Source organism: Bubalus bubalis, chromosome 18 (assembly GCF_019923935.1).
Source record: "Bubalus bubalis isolate 160015118507 breed Murrah chromosome 18, NDDB_SH_1, whole genome shotgun sequence".
NCBI classification, from domain to species: domain Eukaryota; kingdom Metazoa; phylum Chordata; class Mammalia; order Artiodactyla; family Bovidae; genus Bubalus; species Bubalus bubalis.
In genome coordinates, this window is record NC_059174.1 from 32,894,470 (window position 1) to 32,916,023 (window position 21,554).

The following is a 21,554-nucleotide window of genomic DNA, read 5'->3' on the forward strand; positions in this document are numbered from 1 at the left end:
ACTAGATGGACCTTTGTTGACAAAGTAATGTTTCTGTTTTTTAATATGCTGTCTAGGTTTGTCATGGCTTTTCTTCCAAGGAGCAAGCATCTTTTAAAGTCATGGCTGAAGTCACCATCTGCAATGATTTTGGAGCCCCAGAGAATAAAGTCTGTCACTGTTTCCATTGTTTCCCCATCTATTTGCCATGAAGTGATGGGACCAGATGCCATGATCTTAGTTTTTTGAATGTTGAGTTTTAAGCCAACATTTTTACCCTCCTCTTATATCTTCCTCAAGAGGCTCTTTAGTTCCTCTTCATTTTCTGCCATAAGGGTGGTGTCATTTGCATATCTGAGGTTATTGATATTTCTCCCTGCAGTCTTGATTCCAGCTTGTGATTCATATAGCCTGGCATTTCACATTTTACTCTGCATGTAAGTTAAATAAGCAGGGTGACAATACAGCCTTGATGTACTCCTTTCCCAATTTGGAACCAGTCCATTGTCCTGTGTCCCATTCTAACTGTTGTTTCTTGACCTGAATACAGGTTTCTCAGGAGGCAGGTAAGGTGGTCTGATACTCCCATCTTTTGAAGAATTTTCCAAGTCAGTCAAATGCATTAGCATAGTCAATGAAGCAGAGTAGAGGTTTCTCTGGAATTCTCTTGCTTTTCCTATGATCCAGCAGTGTTGGCAATTTGATCTCTGGTTCCTCTACCTTTTCTAAATTCCAGCTTGAACATCTGGAAGTTCTTGGTTCATGTACTACTGAAGCCTAACTTGGAGAATTTTGAGCATTACTTTGCTATGGTGTGAGATGAGTGCAATTGTGCAGTAGTTTGAACTATCTTTGACATTGTCTTTCTTTCAGGTTGGAATGAAAACTGACCTTTTCCAGTCCTGTGGCCACTGCTGAGTTTTCCAAATTTGCTGGTATATTGAGTGGAGCACTTTCACAGCATCGTCTTTTAGGATTTGAAATAGCCCAGCTGGAATTCCATCACCCCACTAGCTTTGTTCATAATGATGCTTCCTAAGGCCCACTTGACTTCACACTCCAGGATGTCTGGCTCTAGTTGAGTGATCACACCATTGTGGTTATCTGGGTCATTAAGATCTTTTTTGTTGAGTTCTTCTGTGTATTCTTGCCACCTCTTCATATCTTCTGCTTCTGTTAGGTCCATATGGATTTTGCCCTTTATTGTGCCCATTTTTGCATGAAATATTCCCTTGGTACCTCAGATTTTCTTGGAGAGATCTCTTGTCTTTCCCATTCTATTGTTTTCCTCTATTTCTTTGCATTGATCGCTTAGGAAAGCTTTCTTATCTATTCTTGCCATTCTTTGGAACTCTGCATTCAGATTTTTGTTACTACAGGTATCTCTTGACTTCCTACTTTTGTATTCTAGTTCAATTTCAGCAACAAAATTTGCGGACTTTGTCAGCAAAGTAATGTCTCTGCTTTTTAATATGCTGTCTAGGTTGGTCATAGTTTTTCTTCCAAGGAGCAAGTGTCTTAATTTCATGGCTCCAATCACTGTCTGCAGTGATTTTGGAGACCGCCCCTCCCCACCGCCCCCCCTGCCTCCCACACACAATAAAGTCTCACCATGTTCAGTAAGTCTTTACTCCAATTTTCTGCTGATGGGTGGGGCTGTGTTCCCTCCCTGTGAGGCCAAACCGTGGTAGGGGGACATGGTGGTAATGGTGACCTCGTACAAAGGACCTTATTCCAGCAAGCCGGGGCTCCCGGGACTGTTGTATTCAGTACTCCTGACCCTGCGGCAGGCCACTGTCAACCCACGCCTCCAACCCACTGTCCAGGAGGCTCCTGGACACTCTCAGGCAAGTCTGGCTCAGTCTCTTATGGGGTCACTGCTGCTTTCTCCTGGGTCCTGGTGGGCACAAGGGTTTGTTTGTGCCCTCCAAGATTCATCAAATCCCACTGGCCCATCAAAGTCAAATTCTCTAGGGGTTCTCAGTCCCTATGCCAGATCCCCAGGTTGGGAAATCTGTTGTGGGCCCTAGAACTTGTGCAACAGTGCTATGACTTTAGTCCCGTGATTTTCCATGTCTGATTGACTTACAAGCCTGGGAGTCAGAAGTTTTGATACATCTCCTGTTTCTGCTTCTAACTTTCTGATTGACACTGTATGAACTACTTAGTTTTTCTGAGTCTCTCAACAAACTCAATAGAGAGAGAGAGGTTATAGAAGAATAGATGATAGAAAGTTGGGAGGAAGGATGGGCTAGATGGATGGATGAGTAGAATTTACACTAGACAACCCACTCAAAATTCCATTTCAAAGACTGTCTCCAGCAACCACTCTCTGAGAGCAACTCCATTTGCTTCTGGAGTTGTTTCATCACTCTTCACACATGGATGTTGATGAGCCCACTCAAGAACACACAAACATCAAGTGCCTCCTGTTTGCCTGACACCAGGTACATGTTTAACAAATTCTGGATGTTTTCTGAAACAAACATTGTTTTCCATAATCTATTCCCCAAGCCCATCCCATGCATCTGTGTCCAGCAGAATGGAAGCAACTCACAGGAACCTCACCTTTGTTATATTCCAAAATGGACCTAAAGGTGCCTAATTTCCATGTAGACTCACATTGCTGAGCTCTGATTCAAACACAGTTTCCTAAAATGGGAAAAGATTAGCCTAGGTAAGCGCTTTAGTATAAAGAACGATATATATGTCTTCTTGGCTAGTGTCTGCTCTTTTGCCTGTTATGAGAGTTAATGCCGGCCCAGGAAGGGAGCAGCAGGAGCCAGAGTTCTGTATCCCACTTGGAACAAAAGGGGGAATGTACTGCAATAAGAGACGCCCAGTGTTTGGGCTTTTGGAAACGGAAATAGAATTGCTATATATATATGTCGGCCTGATCTGGGAAGGCCCCTCCATCCCCCATCTCTTAATTCTGATTATTGCCAGACTGAGATCTATTTATCTGTTCTGAATGCTCTTTACAAGAAAGGTTTCATTGTGAGGAAGGGGGGCTGGCCTTATTTTACCAGTAGAAGGCTATTATCTTCCAACAGCTGTTTATAGTTAACTGCAGCCCATACTTAAAGCCTGAGCGCTGGAGCCTTATTTAGTGCCTGTGGATTTGTGGTGAAGAGTCAGGCTTAACTCTTTCTTCCCCTGTAATGAATGACCTCGGTGGGGAACTGGGATGGAGGCGGCCTATGAACAAAGAGGGAGGAGATAAACAGGTCTCCACCTCCCAAAGATGGTAAATATCAATGTTTTATTAACTGTTTATATTAGGGGTGCATTGAGCACTTTGTATGCAGTATCTTGGTGAATTTTTACCAGCTGTGCTCTGAGAGTGATATGATTATGCCCATTTCACAGGTAAGACAATAGAGGCTCAGGCAATGAATGCCAGGATTCAATCTGCACGAATCCAGTTACAGAGTCAGAGTGGGTAACTCCTACAGTATATTTGTATTACGTCTCCTCTTAGTCCAGTGCAATAGCTGAGGATAGTTTATATGTCCCGCGCTATGCAGGGCTCCATTATGGATAGAAAGCTTCCACCCCAGAGGGCTTTCAGGCTGGCCAGAAAGGTGAGCAAATGTAAGTGATACACTGAGAATGGCGAGGAGCAGTGAAAACTTCATAAATGGCTCACCCATCTAGGGTGGCAAGAGTATATCAGAACTTAGGAGTTTAGGGAAGGGCAGAGTTTACCTTTAAAAACGAACAAACAAAAAACTGATATCAATAAAGGAGCACAGCTACAAAAAATAAAGAGAGTGGGTGGGGAGAGAGAGAAAGGCAAGGAGAGCGAGAAGGAGAGAAGAGAAAGGGAAGCCGAGGGGCTGTGGTGGGTATGATCAGAACCCCAGGGCACCTTGACTTACCCCTAGGTGCTTAGATTTAAATCTCCAGGAAATGAGCAGGTAGGTAGTCAGATCCACATCTTAGAAAGATCCCTTAAGCTGTGGTCAGAGCATATTTTGGAGGGAGCAAAAGACAGGAGATGAGAAAAGCTTAGGACACAGGCTGAGAATCCAAGAAAAGGAAAATGGCTGGACGAGGCAAATGGGGAGCTGGGACTGCATTCTAAAGAAGTGCTGCAGGTAAGAGCAGAGACACACAGCGTTCTGCCTCCTCACCTCACCGAAGATGAGAAAGAGGTTAAACATTACAGCAAGAAGTTGGAAGGAACATTTCTCCAACCACTAACTCAACCCTAAATGACACACATTCCTGAGGGTTGCAAATGCTGATCAATGGCCTTGGGGGTAGCTAGTGAGACAGCATGCATATGCGTGCGCGCGCGCACACACACACACACACACACACACACACACACACTCATTTTCTCAGCACGTCTGGAATTCTTGTTCTCCCTTTGTTTAACTCCAATATCTTTCATGATGACAAAGAAAACCAAAAATTTGGAAACCCATTGTTGAACACAAAGAGACGCAGAGTCAGAGGGCTGTGGGGGAGAAGTTGGCCGACCTCGAACTTGATTCTCTGCCTTGGTACCCAACAATTCACAGTGGGGGAGAGAGTGGCTTGCCAAAGGGTTCTGTTTGACTGGGCTAAAGTAGAAGAATATGTCAAATTCAAGATGAAAAGACAGCCCTCACAGCTGAAAGCCGAGCTGGGAGCTAATGGAGCTGGGGAAAGGGGGCCTTTTCAAAGAAAAGTGCTTATTTGCAAACTCATTTCTCCTCAGCAAATGCTCTCAGGACCTCTGGCAAAAGGAATTCCTGGACCCAGGCCTTCCCATTGAGCTGTTAGTGATCGGCAGTGGTTAATTACCTCTCGCCCGGCTCTCTTCTGCAGCCAATCTGCAGGGGTAGCTCTGGAGGTCCGGGGTGGAGGTTTTGCCCTTTTAATTCTGATGTTCAACAAAGTGAAAGTCTTACCACTGCAGAGCTAGAGGAAACCTTACTTTTCCTTCTGCTCTTAAGTCCTCATTTTTGCAGTGGCAGGAGTGGTGGTTCAAAGGAGGGAGAAGGGCATGGCCACCAGGGGAGACTGGGGGTCTGCAGTGGTTCATGAGCCAGGCATGCCCCTAGTGCTGTGAAGATAGTCAAGGGAGGCCCTGACTGACACCCACCCTGGTGACTGGAGGTTGAGTATCACTGCAGTTTACAGAGATTTGCATCCACTGTCCAAACAGGCTAAGGTCACTTCTGGTACTGCCATCTGATATTCCCGGGATCTGACATAGAAGTGAGACCCAGCAGACCTTTCCTGAGAAGGAAGTGCTCTAGTCAGTGTAGCAGGCTTTCTTTGAAGATATATGTAGAGTTTGTTTTTGTTTAAGGAGTTTGCTCCTGTGATGTGGTGGCTGGAAAGTCTGAAATTCACAGGACTGGCTGGAGATTCAGATCAGAGCTGACGTTGCGGGCTTGAGTTTGGATTCCAAAGGGCAGAAGGCTGACAACTCAAGTAGGGTTTCTAATTTGTGGTCTTGAGAATTTCTTCAACATTGAGAAACCTGTCTTTGTTCTCAAGGCCTTCAACTGATTGGATGAGGCTTACTCACATTACAGAGGGTAATTGGCTTTGCTTGAAAGCTACCAATTTAAATGTTCATAACATCTAAGAAGGAGAAGGCAATGGCACCCCACTCCAGTACTCTTGCCTGGAAAATCCCATGGACGGAGGAGCCTGGAAGGCTGAAGTCTATGGGGTCGCTGAGGGTTGGACACGACTGAGCGACTTCACTTTCACTTTTCACTTTCATGCATTGGAGAAGGAAATGGCAACCCACTCCAGTGTTCTTGCCTGCAGGATCCCAGGGACGGGGGAGCCTGGTGGGCTGCCATCTATGGGGTCGCACAGAGTAGGACAGGACTGAAGTGACTTAGCAGTAGCAGCAGCAACATCTAAGAAAGGGCTTTCCTGATGGCTCAGACAGTAAAGAATCTGCCTGCAATGTGGGAGACCTGGGTTCTGTCTCTGGGTTTGGAAGATCCCCTGGAGAAAGGAATGGCTACACACTTCAGTATTCTTGCCTGGAGAATATCATGGACAGAGGAGCCTGGTGGGCTACTCTCCATGGGGTCGCAAAGAGTTGGACATGACTGAGTGACTAACACACACACATATCTAAGAAAATACCTTCACATACCTTCGCTATGAACTAGTGTTTTATCCAACAACAGGACACCATAGCCTGGCCCAGCTGACACATGAGATTAGCCATCACAGAAGGTATTCCAGCAGGATCCAAAATGTGCCAAGAGTCAGTACTGTGAGATGGTGAGGGTGAAGTCCCTGTTGGGGAATGTTTATCCTTCATTCCTGACTAGCATTCAGTTCATGCCATTTTCAGTTCATTTCACATGCATTTCCATCCATCTCCTCCTCCCTAACCTTAGCATTCTAGAGGATTAAAACCTGTGCCCAATCTAGACTTCTGACCCATCCCCAAATTTAAATTCAAAGTAAATCAGGAAGTCATGAAATCAAGCAGAAGCTAGGACTCTGCTTCTACAGCATAGATCTAGTAACTGGCATGAGCCCTTGGTTGGGAATTGTTAAGGAGTCTAGAAGCTGTTTATTTTGTTGTGGCTTTTTATGTTCTTTCTGTTTTCTTCTTTTTCTTTAACCTAGAGATAATCAAAAGGGAGAGAAAGTCTAGGGAGACAGTAATTCAAAATAATCTGGAAGTTAAAACTATAATGTTACTATGCTGTGCTATGCTAAGTCACTTCAGTCGTGTCTGACTCTGTGCAACCCCATAGACGGCAGCCCACCAGGCTCCCCCATCCCTGGGATAATGTTACTATTCTTATTCTAAAAAAGACTATCACTGTGTCAAATTCTTCACACTGGTTTTGGTCCGGGGGTCAGCTCACTAAGGAGAGGGGCAGTCTACCTCTGGGTTGGGGGTTAAGGTCCATTTTGTGTTTTCCAGACCTCTTGTGCACATGTTCTAAGAGGACCCCAATTTTTTGTTTTTTGTTTTTTTTCTGTTTAAGAAATAGTCATACTGGTAAAGACAGGTGGAAGGCCATGATACAGGCCCTTGACTTAGATAAAGGGAACCAAGGGATACCAAGGGAACATTTCATGCAAAGATGGGCTCAATAAAGGACAGAAATGGTATGGACCTAACAGAAGCAGAAGATATTAAGAAGAGGTGGCAAGAATACACAGAAGAACTATGCAAAAAAGATCTTCATGACCCAGATAAACATGATGGTGTGATCACCCATCTAGAGCCAGACATCCTGGAATGCAAAGTAAGTGGGCCCTAGGAAGCATCACTATGAACAAAGCTAGTGGAGGTAATGGAATTCCAGTTGAGCTATTTCAAATCCTAAAAGATGATGCTGTAAAAGTGCTGCACTCAATATGCCAGGAAATTTGGAAAATTCAGCAGTGGCCACAGGACTGGAAAGGTCAGTTTTCATTCCAATCCCAAAGAAAGGCAATACCAAAGAATGCTCAAACTACCGCACAATTGCACTCATCTCACACGCTAGAAAAGTAATGCTCAAAATTCTCCAAGCCAGGCTTCAAAAGTACGTGAACTGTGAACTTCCAGACGTTCAAGCTGAATTTAGAAAACGCAAAGGAACCAGAGATCAAATTGCCAACATCCGTTGGATCATCAAAAAAGCAAGAAAGTTCCAGAAAAACATCTATTTCTGTTTAATTGCCTATGTCAAAGCCTTTGACTGTGTGGACCACAACAAACTGTGGAAAATTCTGAAAGAGATGGGAATACCAGACCACCTGACCTGCCTCCTGAGAAACCCATATGCAGGTTAGGAAGCAACAGTTAGAACTGGACATGGAACAACAGACTGGTTCCAAATAGGAAAAGGAGTACGTCAAAGCTGTATATTGTCACCCTGCTTATTTAACTTATATGCAGAGTACATCATGAGAAACACTGGGCTGGATGAAGCACAAGCTGGAATCAAGATTGCTGGGAGAAATATCAATAACCTCAGATACGCAGATGAAACCACCCTTATGGCAGAAAGCTAAGAAGAATTAAAGAGCCTCTTGTTGAAACTAAAGAGGAGAGTGAAAAAGTTGGCTTAAAGCTCAACATTCAGAAAACTAACATCATGGTATCTGGTCCCATCACTTCACGGAAAATAGATGGGGAAACAGTGACAGACTTTATTTTTCTGGGCTCCAAAATCACTGCAGATGGTGAATGCAGCCATGAAATTAAAAGACACTTGCTCCTTGGAAGAAAAATTATGACCAACCTAGATAACATATTAAAGAGCAGAGACATACTTTGCCAACAAAGGTCAGTCTAGTCAAAGCTGTGGTTTTTCCAGTGGTCATGTATGGATGTGAGAGTTGGACCATAAAGAAGGCTGAGCGCTGAGGAATTGATGCATTTGAACTATGGTGTTGGAGAAGACTCTTGAGAGTCTCTTGTACTGCAAGGAGATCCAACCAGTCCATCCTAAAGGAAATCAACCCCGAATATTCATTGGAAGGATTGATGTTGAAGCTGAAACTCCAATACTTTCGCCACCTGATGCGAAGAACTGACTCACTGGGAAAGACCCTGATCTGGGAAAGACCGAAGGCAGGAGAAGAAGGGGTCAACAGAGGATAAGATGGTTGGATGGCATCACCGACTCAATGGACATGAGTTTGAGTAAACTCCTGGAGGTGGTGAAGGACAGGGAGGCCTGGTGTGCTGCAGTCCACGGGGTTTCAGAGTTGGACATGACTGAGTGACTGAACTGATCTGATGTCACTCGTTACATGATGAGAAATGAAAATGAACCCACGTGAGTTATGGGTGCCGGCAGGTGGGCTAGGTGCACTCAAGACACCGCAAGGCCTCGTGAGCGTGGCCTGAGTCTAGCTTCCTCTCTCAGTGCTAGTGCATGGGCTGTCTTAGATGCCTTCTCATGCCCTTGCCCGCGGCCAAGCCTACCCTCAAATCTGTGCTTCTCCTTGGTAGTGCCCTGGCCATTGTGATGCATTAATTCTCGTTTAATTATTTATTTGATGTCTTTCTCCTATTGAATGGTGAATTCTGTAAGAAAAAGGTCTGAGCCTGGTGTAATGATGGACATGATACTGAGTGAGCAAGTGCTCAGTGAACATTCACTGAGTGAATGAATCAATCAACCAATAGCCAAGGTGCTACATTCCTCTAGTATGACTGGACAGGCCTTTTCATTTATGTGGTTGTGTCTACTTCCCGTTTCCATAGATACAAATGAACCCTTAGTCTTCCCCCTCGTTCTCCTTTCTTCTTTTGAGGTATATGCATGGATAAATTACTCCATACTTTGAAGAACATTTAAAGACTGCCGCATATATGAGACTGTTTTTCCAGCACCATCATTTCCTGTGAGATTCAGTTCTCAGGAATCATTATCAGTGTGATCCCGGGCAGCCTCAGCCTGCAGCAGTTTGAAGTGGGGCTTCAGCTCCCAGCCAGAGATTGAGATCGGGTTGTGGCAGTGCGAGCACTAAATCCTAGCCACTAGACCAATGGTCAGTGACAGGCCCTGGTTCTTTGACTTGGCAGGAAAAAAAAAAAAAAATCCCACAAAGATGGAAAGTAGTGAAGTATGTACTTTTTAGGAAAAAAAGAGCACAGTATGTGTGGATAGACATGTGAGTAGATTCAGAGAGAGAGTCCCTGAGTCACGCCTTTGTGATAGTTTGAATCACTTTTATGGGGAATTTCTTCTGATTTTCCTCAGCCAATCATTTTGATTCACCTGGTTCAGAGTCTATATTTGGTATATCTCAGGATCCTCCCTTGTGTGTCCATGTGACTCTTAGCCAGGATAGAATCTATCCAAGAGGTCTATGAGTAGTTTGGCATTAGTTAGCATCACACCCCTTTTGACCTCTAAGGAGCCTTTCTGCTCATGTGTAGTTGGAGAGGTCTCCAGACTTCAAAAATGAGAAATATATGGTTTCTTACCTTCTATCTAGGTGGGGCCTAGCCTCCGCTCACTCCAGTGTTCTTGCCTGGAGAGTCCCAGGGACGGGGGAGCCTGGTGGGCTGACGTCTATGGAGTCGCACAGAGTCGGACACGACTGAAGTGATACAGCAGCAGCAGCAGCAGCAGCAGCCTCCTCTCTCAATAGTCCTGCCATTCTTGTCTTGGAGTATGGGTCCACAGGGAGTCTCCAATTGCTTTACCCTAGAGGCAGAGCCCATCTACCTCCTGCCTCCAAGTGTATGTATGTATAGTTGTGAGTTACCCATATTTTATCTTCCTTTCCTATAAAACAGTCCTTAAAAGCTCAAAGAAAATTATGTTTGTGTTTCTTCCATTTACTTTGCCTTTTCAAATAAAGGTGTCTGGAAGCATATTTGCATGGAAGACATTGCTCAAACTCGCTGTAATTTCCTCTTCCTTTGTCAATGTTTTCCTCATCTCTAGGCAGTTCCCACCATTTTCACAAACAAACTGACAAGGGGTATCTAGGGATCAGGTCTTGAGGAAGGTACTGAGAACACGTGGAGAACCAAACACAGTCTAGCCTGCATGAGTTTACTCTTCTGAAAAGATAAACTGAGGCATATTAACATTTTTGAGTTTATTTGAGCAAAACTTGATTGTAATCAGGCAATGCCAAACCAGAAGTGGTTTAGGAGCTCTCTGCCAACAGGAGCCAGAAGTAAGACTTACACAGAAACAATGAGGAAGCAAAGAATAAGAAAGTATTTGATTGGCTGTAGCTGAAAGCCTCCTTGTCTGTGATTGGCTGTCCCTAGTGTTTCAGTTTCCTAGCTTTAAGGCATTTACAGCAATAGATTTTAATATGCTTATGTCCATGGATTAGAGACATATCAGTCTAATGACCTCGTTATTTAATTAACACCCTGGATTGAGGAAGGTAGGCATTAAGCAAGTATGTAGGATGTAATGAAAGTTAACAAAGAGGATTTCAAAAATGTGATGAGAGCATAAAGCAAACGATAGAGTTGAGTCTAGTGTGTTAGGACAGGCCAGCTTGAGAACGTGACATGGAAGCTGAGAATTAAAGGAATGGGAAGAAGGTAGGCAAGTGGACAGAGCTAGGCTGGGGATATGGTTACAGGTTGAAGGAAGAGTAGTTTAAAAAACCAACACCAAGAAAGAAGATTGTATTCTTGGAAATGAAGGAAACCAGAACACTGGCAGAAGAAACAGTTCTCCCAACATAACACACAAACTATTTTGTGCCCCTCTGCTGTCTTCACTCCTGCTCTTACCTTGGTGTCAAATGGTGTCGTCCTTCTTAGTCTAGTGCATACTTTGGTTCAGTATTTATCTATGTCCTGAAACTTTGCCCAGAAACTCCCCTGATGGAATTAATTCTTCGCCCCACAACTTTTTTTTTTAAGGTTTTTTTTTTCGATGTGGACCAGTTTTAAAGTCTTTATTGACTTTGTTACAATATTACTTTTGTCTTATGTTTTGTGTTTTTTGACCATGAAGCATGAGATCTTAGTTCCCCAAACAAGGATTGAACCTGTACCCCCAGCTCTTAGAAGGCGAAGTCTTAACCACTAGACCACCAGGAAAGTCCCTGCTAGAACTCTATTTATATAAATTTCTACATGGAGCTCATTATTTGTAATTCTACTGTATCTCTTACCTCTTATCACCATATGATGATGGCTTCAGTACATCTTATTCCCTAGACTTACACAGTAGCCAGTGCAGAGAGAAAGTCAATGTTTTTCCCAAAATGAACTGAATTAAATTGTTTGATTCAGCAACTTCAGCGGGGTGAATTCCCCAGAAAGCTTCCACCCCCCAGTCGCACCTAATACTAGAACACTTCCTTCAGCATTTCTGACTGATAACAAGGCTTCACAGCTAATTTCTGTCCCCAAGAAAGTCCATAGAGGGCAATGAATGTAAGCTTCTACGTTGAGAAATATCTATAAAAGAACATATTGGGAGGAAGGTTTAACTTGGGTAAGAAGATTAATAGTCTGAGCTTTAAAATCATTAAGATGTGAGGGAAGAATGAGGTTTGAATAAACAAAGCCATGTCTAATGAAACATTTTTAATATTAAAGACACGTTCCAAGCAGTGAGACTGACATTGGACTTAGAAACATCAGAGTGTCATGGATATTGGGAGCAGGAAAATGAGCAAATGTCCCAGCAAGAGGAGGCCACAAGAAGTAGGTCACCACTAAAGATCTGAGAACATAGTAAGTGCTGCTCTAAATGGGGCAGTAGCTGAGTTCTCTGCTTATTCCTCAGATCAAGCTGGCAGTCCTTAGCTGTGATGGTCTCTGGGACCCTCCACTCTTCTTGGTAGGCAGCCAAGCCCATCAGTCTCTGCTGCACTGGAGCTTGTCTTTGGGCTGATCATCCCTAGCATATAACAGGTGCTCAAAGGCAAGGGCATATGTAAGATAACAGCAACAACAATAATGATACCTTATTTTAAATCTTTGGCTGTGCTGGGTCTTATGACGTGCAGGATCTTCTCTGTATCATATCTTTGCTGTGCACAGACTCCCCAGTTGTGGCCTGTGGGCTCAGTAGTTGTGGTGCATGGGCTTAGTTGCCCTGTGGCATGTGGGGTCTTCATTCTCCAACCAGGGATGGAACCATGTCTCCTGCATTGCATGGTGGATTCTTAACCACTGGACCACCAGGGAGGTCCCCATGATGCATCATTTTAAAAAAATTTCTTCACCTCTGCAAACTGCCCTTTCTTCCTTTGTAAAATGCAGATCCTAATGTTCATCTTTAGATCATAGACAGTCACCAGGAAACAGGCCTGAAACTGTAGTGTGTACACACAAAGGATCATTGGGAATAGAAGCATCTTGTGGTGGAGAAGCATCAATTTTTCCTTAGGGGAAAAATTCTTAGGTTTCCTTAGAGCAAACACGAATGTATTATATTGATTCATTTATTCAATCATTTGTTCATCCCTTCATCTACGAATGTTTATTCCATGACTTAGCTTAGAAAACCCACTCGCTATCATTAATAATGCACCATATTTGCTCCCTATCACTAATCATGCCAGACAGAGTTGCCATGGTGAGGAAATTTGATTGCAAGTCAAGGCATATAGTTTTTCAATTTAGAGCTTGTATTTGAAATCATGGTTTATTTGCTGTTTTCATAGCACATGGTAAGAAGAGGTTTTCTCTTCTATTTGGCTGTCCTGGGGCATCAGGCATCATTGCTGCAGCTCTGTGTTCACTGCTCAGGAATGCTCTTGTCTAATTCTTATGGTGCCCCCTGGAGCACCATAAAAATTCCAGTAGGAATGTTTGCTTAGACATATGGTTTTATATTTTATCTTGTTATTGTTCATTCGCTAAGTTGTGTCTGACTCCTTGCAACCCCATGAACTTCCTGCACGCCAGACTTCCCTGTCCTTCACCATCTCCCAGAGTTTGCTCAGACTCATGTCCATTGAATCGGTGATGTCATCCAACCACCTCATCCTCTGTCGCCCTGTTCTTCTGCCCTCAATTTTTCCTAGCATCAGGGTCTTTTCCAGTGAGTCAGCTCTTCATATCAGGTGACCAAAGTATTGGAGCTTCAGCATCAGTCCTTCCAGTGAATATTTATCTTAGACCTTATAAAATATGCCTTCCCAGTTGCCAATATGCTGTCAAGAGTATTTGTGAAATGTGGTAACAATTAGAAATGTGATTTTATTCATATGGATGCTGTTCAGCAAAGATGGTCCATCACCTGCCCTGCTGCAGCTTGAAATCTACAAGGGAAGACACAATGTTATGTAAGAATTCATAGGAAATTGTGATGGGTGTTAAAAGTGAGGAAGAATAGCATGCAAACATATAGCAGAGACCTAACTCAATTTAGGGGTCAGTGACATTTATATAAATATTTATGAGTGTGTAATTTTAGCAGTTCACAGGCAGATGTGGAGTTACACAAGGAAGCAGGGAGGACTGGGAAAAGTGTACTCCAGTTATCACTGCAAGTGGCATTTACATCTGGCTCATAAGCATAGAGGTTAATACAAGATGCTAAGATTCAAATCATATCTTTATAACTTACTGTGTGACCCTGGGAAAGTTATATAACCTTATGGTGCCTCAGTTTCCACATTTGTACATGTAAAAATACAATGCCCGATCTTGTAGCATTATTTTGATACTCTGGTAAATTCATACCCAGCAGGCTCATAGAAGAGTGGAGACAGCTCATAGAGAAAGCTGTGCAAATGTTAGCAATTATGATCATGAGTATAATCATGATTATTACTGCTGTTATTATTGTTTTCTATGTAATTTCAAAAGAGGCAGATAAACACCCAATGCCTAGGGTTCCTCATCCATAAAATGGTAATATGAATACCTTCACTGCAGGGGGATTATTCACTGAAATGATAAATGCAAAGGGTGTGCATCTTCTCCGCATCCTGTAGATGTTCAGTAGATATGACTTGGTATTCACAGCAATAGCCCAAACCTCATGAAATGCCTTGGCCTTGAGCTTGGCCCTGTCTGCTGCTTATAGTTGATGTTCACGTACTGACAGGTCTTCCTCCTCCAGGTTTACTTGAGGTAACAAAGCTTATGTAGAGGGCAGGTCCAGTGTACACCCACACCCAGACATAAAGATGGGCCACTTTCATAAGTTTTCCTTGCTTGGCAAGTGCCACGTTCATGACCCTAGCACTCCCCAATGACTATACACTTCCTTCATGTTTTTTAATGATGGTGCTTCTGACATCCCTGACCCTGGACAATTTTCCTTGTCTCTTGCTCCGAGTATCACATTCAGTGGGGGAAAGGACAGCCACAGAGAGGAGGTGTCCACAAAAAGGAAACTCTTGTGCCAACACCTGTCAAAGGGAGAGGCAATGACCTTTCAGTGGCTCCCCTTGGGCTCTCCCAGATGCACATCTGAGAAGCAGAAGACTGGGCTGCTCTCTGCAAAAAGAATCCATCACCCAGCCATTTTCCCAGGTCCCATTAAAATGCTGACACCATTAATCTGCACTACTTTACTTCTCATTATGCGGAAATGTGCTCTTGATCAAAAGTCCCCTTGTGTAGCAGCCTGATTCATCACCAATAGCTATGGGCCACACATCAGAAATTCATAATCAGCTGACATTATCCACCCAAATCATTCCCAGGATCTGAAAAGCTCCGAACATGTCCATCATTGGGAGGAAGCAGCTACATAGGATGCAGTATGCAAATAGGCCTGATAGTTAATACAGCAGGTTTATCAACAGGTTTAAATTAAGGAAAGAGCTTCTGTCTCCTGTTTAGGTACAGGTGACCCTAGAACAACATGAGTTTGAACTGCACAGGTCCACTTATGTGGGTTTTTTTTGCAATAAATACCCATATATAGTATAAATGTATTTCTCTTTATAATTTTTTTACTACTTTTATTATTTTAATAATAAAGTACAATTATTTTAAATTATTTTATAAGTTAAATATAATAATTATTATATTTATTATTTATTTGGCTGCACCAGGTCTTAATTGCATCCCTTGGGGTCTTTGATCTTCAATGGGGCATGCGGGATTGCAGCCTGCCAACTCTTAGTTGAAGCATGCAGGGTCTAGTTCCCTGACCAGAGATCAAACCCAGGCCCCCTGCATTGGAAGCCCAAAGTCTTAGCCAATGGACCACTAGCGAAGTCCCTATGATTTTAACACATCTTCTTTTCTCTAGCTTACTTTATTGTAAGAATACAGTATATAATACACATAACATATAAAATATGTGTTAACCAATTGCCTACATTAAATAGGTAAGGTAAAACTTCCTTCAACAGTAGGCTATAAGTGGTTAAGGTTTGGGGGAGTCAGAAGTTACACGTAGAACTTCAATTATTAAGGGGTCAGCACCCCTAACATTTACATTGTTCAAGGGTCAACTGACTTGGGTCATCTGTTTTCTGAGAACTTGTCTCCACTGACTCCACATGGGATCTAAGCAGCATAGAATTTGGAGACAAAGGTGACTTCAAGCTAAGTAGACCCAGATTCGGTGACATAAAAGTACTAGCTCAGGGACACAAAGCCGCTTATAAAAGACAGAGACATTTCTACTACTCCAAGCTTACAGGCTCTGGGTTCAATGCCTTCTCCAACACCCAGGTTTGACAGGCGTGTGTTATCTTGGTCCAAATACTTATACCTCATCCCTGCTTCCTTATTCTATGTCTAACCACCTCACGAAGGAGTGACTTAGGTAGTAAATTCACTGTGTATGAATGTGTTAAGACTCAGTGTCTGTTCTCTTTATAATAACCCTCTGGTTGACTACCAAGTTTGGGATAAGAAGTGGGGTCCTAATCAAGCTTGTTCGTAAAGTAATAACTGCATGATTCCCTGTGAGATGATCAAGTGCCAGATACTGTGGTATGTGCTTTGCAAGCCTCATAGCAGTTATTTGTACAAACTGCTATAAACTCATAAGGTTATGGAAATTTTAAAAATTAGTACACTTAAAATTCTTAAAATATAGAAAGCACTCAGTAAAGTATATCCATTAGTATTGTGGAGCATTCCTACATCTTGCATTTACAGCGTTGTTTTACCTGTTTGAACATCTGTCAAAAAAGTCACTTCCTCTCATTGTAGATACTTCTGGCCATTGGGTGATCTGCCATAACTTGGGTTAGGATCTGAGACTTCTCAGTTCCAAACCACTGTTTCTACATTTGCCCCCTAGGCAGAACAAATCCAATTCTTCTATTAGAAATCCCTGCAATAATTTAAAGCGATTCATCCTAATCTTGTCAAGTCTATTTTCTAGGCTAAAAAAGTCATTTCTTTTAGTATTAGGCTCTTGTGTAATTTAACTTGAACTTCACTTCCTAACTTGTTTAAAATTGAGAAATTTCCTCAGCTCGGTGCTTCATGCTGAGTAACAGAGGTGAACCAGCCGAACAACTGCTCTGTCTAATAATGCAAGCGAGAGAATGGGCAATAATAAGACACCCAGGTACTTTCCTCGGAGATTAAACAGCTGCTATCATTTTACCATCTTTGTTTCAATTTTCTTTTAAATAGTAAATAATACAGTATGGCTTCACCTTCCTCCCCATCCCCAGAGGGAAAACCAATATCTGAAAGTTGATATGTAACCTCTTCATGTATATTTTTGTATGTGGATACATGTGGATGCTTGCACAAATAATGTGTAGTATTGATGCAAGCATTTCAGATTTAAATAGATGCTTCCATACTGTGCATAGCACTTCATGTCTTACTGTCTGCATCCCGTATTATATTTCTGTGTTGATTCATCTATGTTGTTATACACATTAATTTTAATTATTGTATAGAAATTCACTGTGTGACTCGACTGTACTTTATTTACTCAACCCTCTTATAAAGGCCACTTACCTGTAGGTTAATTAGGCTAATTCCAATGTTTTTAAAATTTTATTGAAGTATAGATGATGTACAATATTGTGTTAGTTTATAGCAAAGTGATTCAGTTATACATGCATACATATGTATACATATATGTATACACACACATATATATATAATTTTAATATTGTGTAGTATTGGTGCAAGCATTTCAGATGTAAATAGATCCTTCCATATTGTGCATATCACTTTATGTCTGACTGCACCCCGTATTATATTTCTGTGTTGATTCATCTACATTGTTATAGACATTAATTTTAATTGCTGTATAGCAATTCACTGTGTGACGCAACTGTACTTCATTTACTCAATCCTGTTATAAAGGCCACTTACCTGTAGGATAATTAGGGTAATTCCAGGGCTTTTAAAGTTTTATCAGAGTGTAGTTGATTTACAATATTGTGTTAGTTTATAGCAAAGTGATTGTTATACATGCATATATATATATACACATATATGTGTATACACACAGACATATATATAATTTTCATATTCTTTTCCCATTTCCTATTTAGGCTATTACAGAATATTGAGTTTCCTGTTCTGTACGGTAGGTCCTTCTTAGTTATCTGTCTTATAAATAGTAGTGTGTATATATTAATCCCAATCCCTTAATTTATCCCTCTCTTTGATGTTTCCCTTTTGATAACTGAAGTTTGTTTTTAAAATCTGTAAGACTGTTTCTGTCTTGTATATAAGTTCATTTATATAATCTTAAAAATTGGATCCCACATATGAGTGATATCATGATATTTATCTCTCTCTGACTTCACTTCGTGTGACAATCTCTAGGTCATCCACATCACTGCAAGTGACATGATTTGATTCTTTTTATGGCTGAGCAGTATTCCATTGTATACGTGTACCTCATCTTCTTTATCCATTCCTCTGTCAGTGCACATTTTGGTTGTTCACATGTCTTGGCTAATGAAAATAGTGCTGCAATGAATATTGGGGTGCATGTATCCCTTCAAAGTATGGTTTTCTCTGCATTTATGCCCAGAAGTGGGGTAGCTGGATCATATGGTAGTTCTATTTTGTAAGGAACCTCCATACTATTCTCCACAGTGGTTTTACCAATTTACATTTCCACCAAAAATATAAAGGGTTCACTTTTCTCCACTCTTTCTCATGCATTTATTGTTTGTAGACTTTTGATTATGGCCATTCTGACCAGTGTGAGGCCACTTATCTGTACAATAATTAGGGTAATTCCAGTGCTTTTAAGATTTTATCAGAATATAGTTGATTTACAATATTCTGTTAGTTTATAACAAAGTGATTGTTATACATGCATGCATATATATACATATATGTGTATACACACAGATGTATATATAATTTAATCCATTGTAGTCTTGTTTTCATTTCTCTGATAATTAGTGATACTGAGCATCTTTTCATGTGGCTTTTTGGCCATCTATATGTCTTCTTTGGAGAAATGGTCTATATAGATATTCTGCCAATTTTTGGACTGATTGTTTTTCTGATATACCACTGCACAACCTGTTTGATATTTTGAGATTAATCCCTCATTGGTCACTTCATTTGCAAATATTCCAGTTTTTTTTAAAATAAAATTTTATATATGTATACATATACATGTATATATATACATATATATGCACATTATCTTCCCAATATGTTTGTGCAAACTTGTAAACACACCCATATACATATACAGGAGACATTGTGCATATGTATGAGTTTCATACAGATCTATTAATATAAGTGGAATGGCTGTGTCACAGAATACACACATCCATAGCAATATTAGACATTGACAAATTGTTCTCCCAAATCACTATGCCAACTTATTGCCACCAGGAATATATGAAATTATATACTTGGTCACAAAAGAAATTAATAAAATTAAAGAGAGATTATAAAATTCACATTCCTTAATCAAAATCCAACAAAATCAGAAATCCAGACATAGTTCAGTTGCTCACTTGTGTCCAACTCTTTGCGACCCCATGAACCGCAGCACACCAGACCTCTCTGTCCATCACCAACTACCGTAGTCTACCCAAACCCATGTCCGTTGAGTCGGTGATGCCATCCAACCATCTCATCCTCTCTCGTCCCTTTCTCCTCCTGCCCTCAATCTTTCCCAGCATCAGGGTCTTTTCAAATGAGTCATCACTTCAGCAAAGTTGAAGTTTCAGAGTTTAGGAGTTTCAACTTCAACATCAGTCCTTCCAAAGAACACCCAGGACTGATCTCCTTTAGGATGGACTGGTTGGATCTCCTTGCAGTCCAAAGGACTCTCAAGAGTCTTCTCCAAAACCACAGTTCAAAAGCATCAATTCTTCAATGCTCAGCTTTCTTTATAGTCCAACTCTCACATCCATACATGACTACTGGAAAAACCATAGCCTGGACTGAATGGACCTTTGTTGGCAAAGTAATGTCTCTGCTTTTTAATATGCTATCTAGGTTGGTCATAACTTTCCTTCCAAGGAGTAAGTGTCTTTTAATTTCATGGCTGCAGTCACCATCTGCAGTGATTTTGGAGCCCCAAAAAATAAAGTCTGACACTGTTTCCACTGTTTCCCCATCTATTTCCCATGAAGTGATGGGACCGGATGCCATGATCTTCGTTTTCTGAATGTTGAGATTTAAGCCAACTTTTTTCACTCTCCACTTTCACTTTCATCAAGAGGCTTTTGAGTTCCTCTTCACTTTCTGCCATAAGGGTGGAGTCATCTGCATATCTGAGGTTATTGATATTTCTCCCAGCAATCTTGATTCCAGCTTGTGCTTCTTCCACTCCAGCGTTTCTCATGATGTACTCTGCATATAAGTTAAATAAGCAGGGTGACAATATACAGCCTTGATGTACTCCTTTTCCTATTTGGAACCAGGCTGTTGTTCCATGTCCAGTTCTAACTGTTGCTTCCTAACCTGCATACAGATTTCTCAACAGGCAAGTCAGGTCATCTGGTAGTCCCATCTCTTTCAGAAATAGTTACTCAAAATAAGCAAAATCAAAATTACTTGAAAACTAAAAACAATACCCCTAAATAATTTAATTACAAACCTAGAAAGCAATGAAGACATAAATACTCACATACCAAAACCTATAGAATTTAAAAACAAACAAAAAAATACTATTCTCAGGGGAAAATGTACAGCTACAAATTAAATTGATAAATGCATTCATTTTAGAATTTAAAAATAAGGCTAAGATAAGAAATTTAATACTTACCTTAATCAGAAAAAAGAAACAAAAGATAGGAAGGATTTAATGAAGTATATAATTAATCAAGTTTTTAAGAAAGCAATGAAACCCCAAAAATGTTTCCTTGGAAAGACCAATGCCGCTGCTGCTGCTGCTGCTAAGTCGCTTCATTCGTGTCCAACTCTGTGAGACCCCATAGACGGCAGCCCACCAGGCTCCCCTGTCCCTGGGATTCTCCAGGCAAGAACACTGGAGTGGGTTGCCATTTCCTTCCCCAATGCATGAAAGTGAGAAGTGAAAGTGAAGTTGCTCAGTTGTGTCTGACTCTTAGCAACCCCATGGACTGCAGCCTACCAGGCTCCTCTGTCCATGGGATTTTCCAGGCATAAAATAGACCAATTATGGGTTTTGTTAGAGAGAAAGAGACACACACACTCAGAGAGGGAGAGGAAGAGAGAAACATGCAACATTATGAGAAAGAAGACATGACTGCAAACAGAAAGGAAATTAAAATAATTAAGGGAAAATCATAGCTACAACTTATAGAATCAATTGAAAAACTTAGAATATATATAGAATTATAGAATTAGAAATATATAATTTCCTAAAAAATATATGTATTAGCACGATTGATTCAAGAAGGGAAAAAATAGAATACAATATTACCCTAGATAACGCTGGAAACATAATTTAAAATTTATCACTAAAAAGGCAACAAGACAAATTCAAAGTTGACTTTCATCCATCATTTCTAATAAACAATCAAATGTTATGTATGTTCAGATATAGAAAAAAACAAAAACAAAAACAGAAAACTAACCAATTTAACAGGCAGCTAGCAAAACACCAAAATCTGATGAAGATAGTATAAAAATCCTGACTGTTCACTTATGAATATGTCAGTACAAGTATTAAATGTTAACAAGTTAAACTTGTTATATACCAAAGACTAATAACTGTGAGAAGCAGCAAAAGTGGCAAAGATACATTTTAATCCACAGGAAAAGAGTGGATTATTTCATAATGGTATTGGTACAACTCGCTATC

The 21,554-nt window shown here is 41.2% G+C and overlaps 1 long non-coding RNA gene across 2 annotated transcripts in view; it reads left to right on the plus strand.

Moving 5' to 3' along the window:
• LOC123330407 overlaps positions 1-10,287 on the plus strand; it is a 44,840-nt gene extending 34,553 nt beyond the window's left edge. For both annotated transcript variants that reach the window (XR_006546314.2, XR_006640250.1), the window contains one exon: positions 9,904-10,287. This is a non-coding gene — a long non-coding RNA (uncharacterized LOC123330407). The remainder of the gene's footprint in view (positions 1-9,903) is intronic.
• The last annotated feature ends 11,267 nt before the right edge of the window (positions 10,288-21,554 follow it).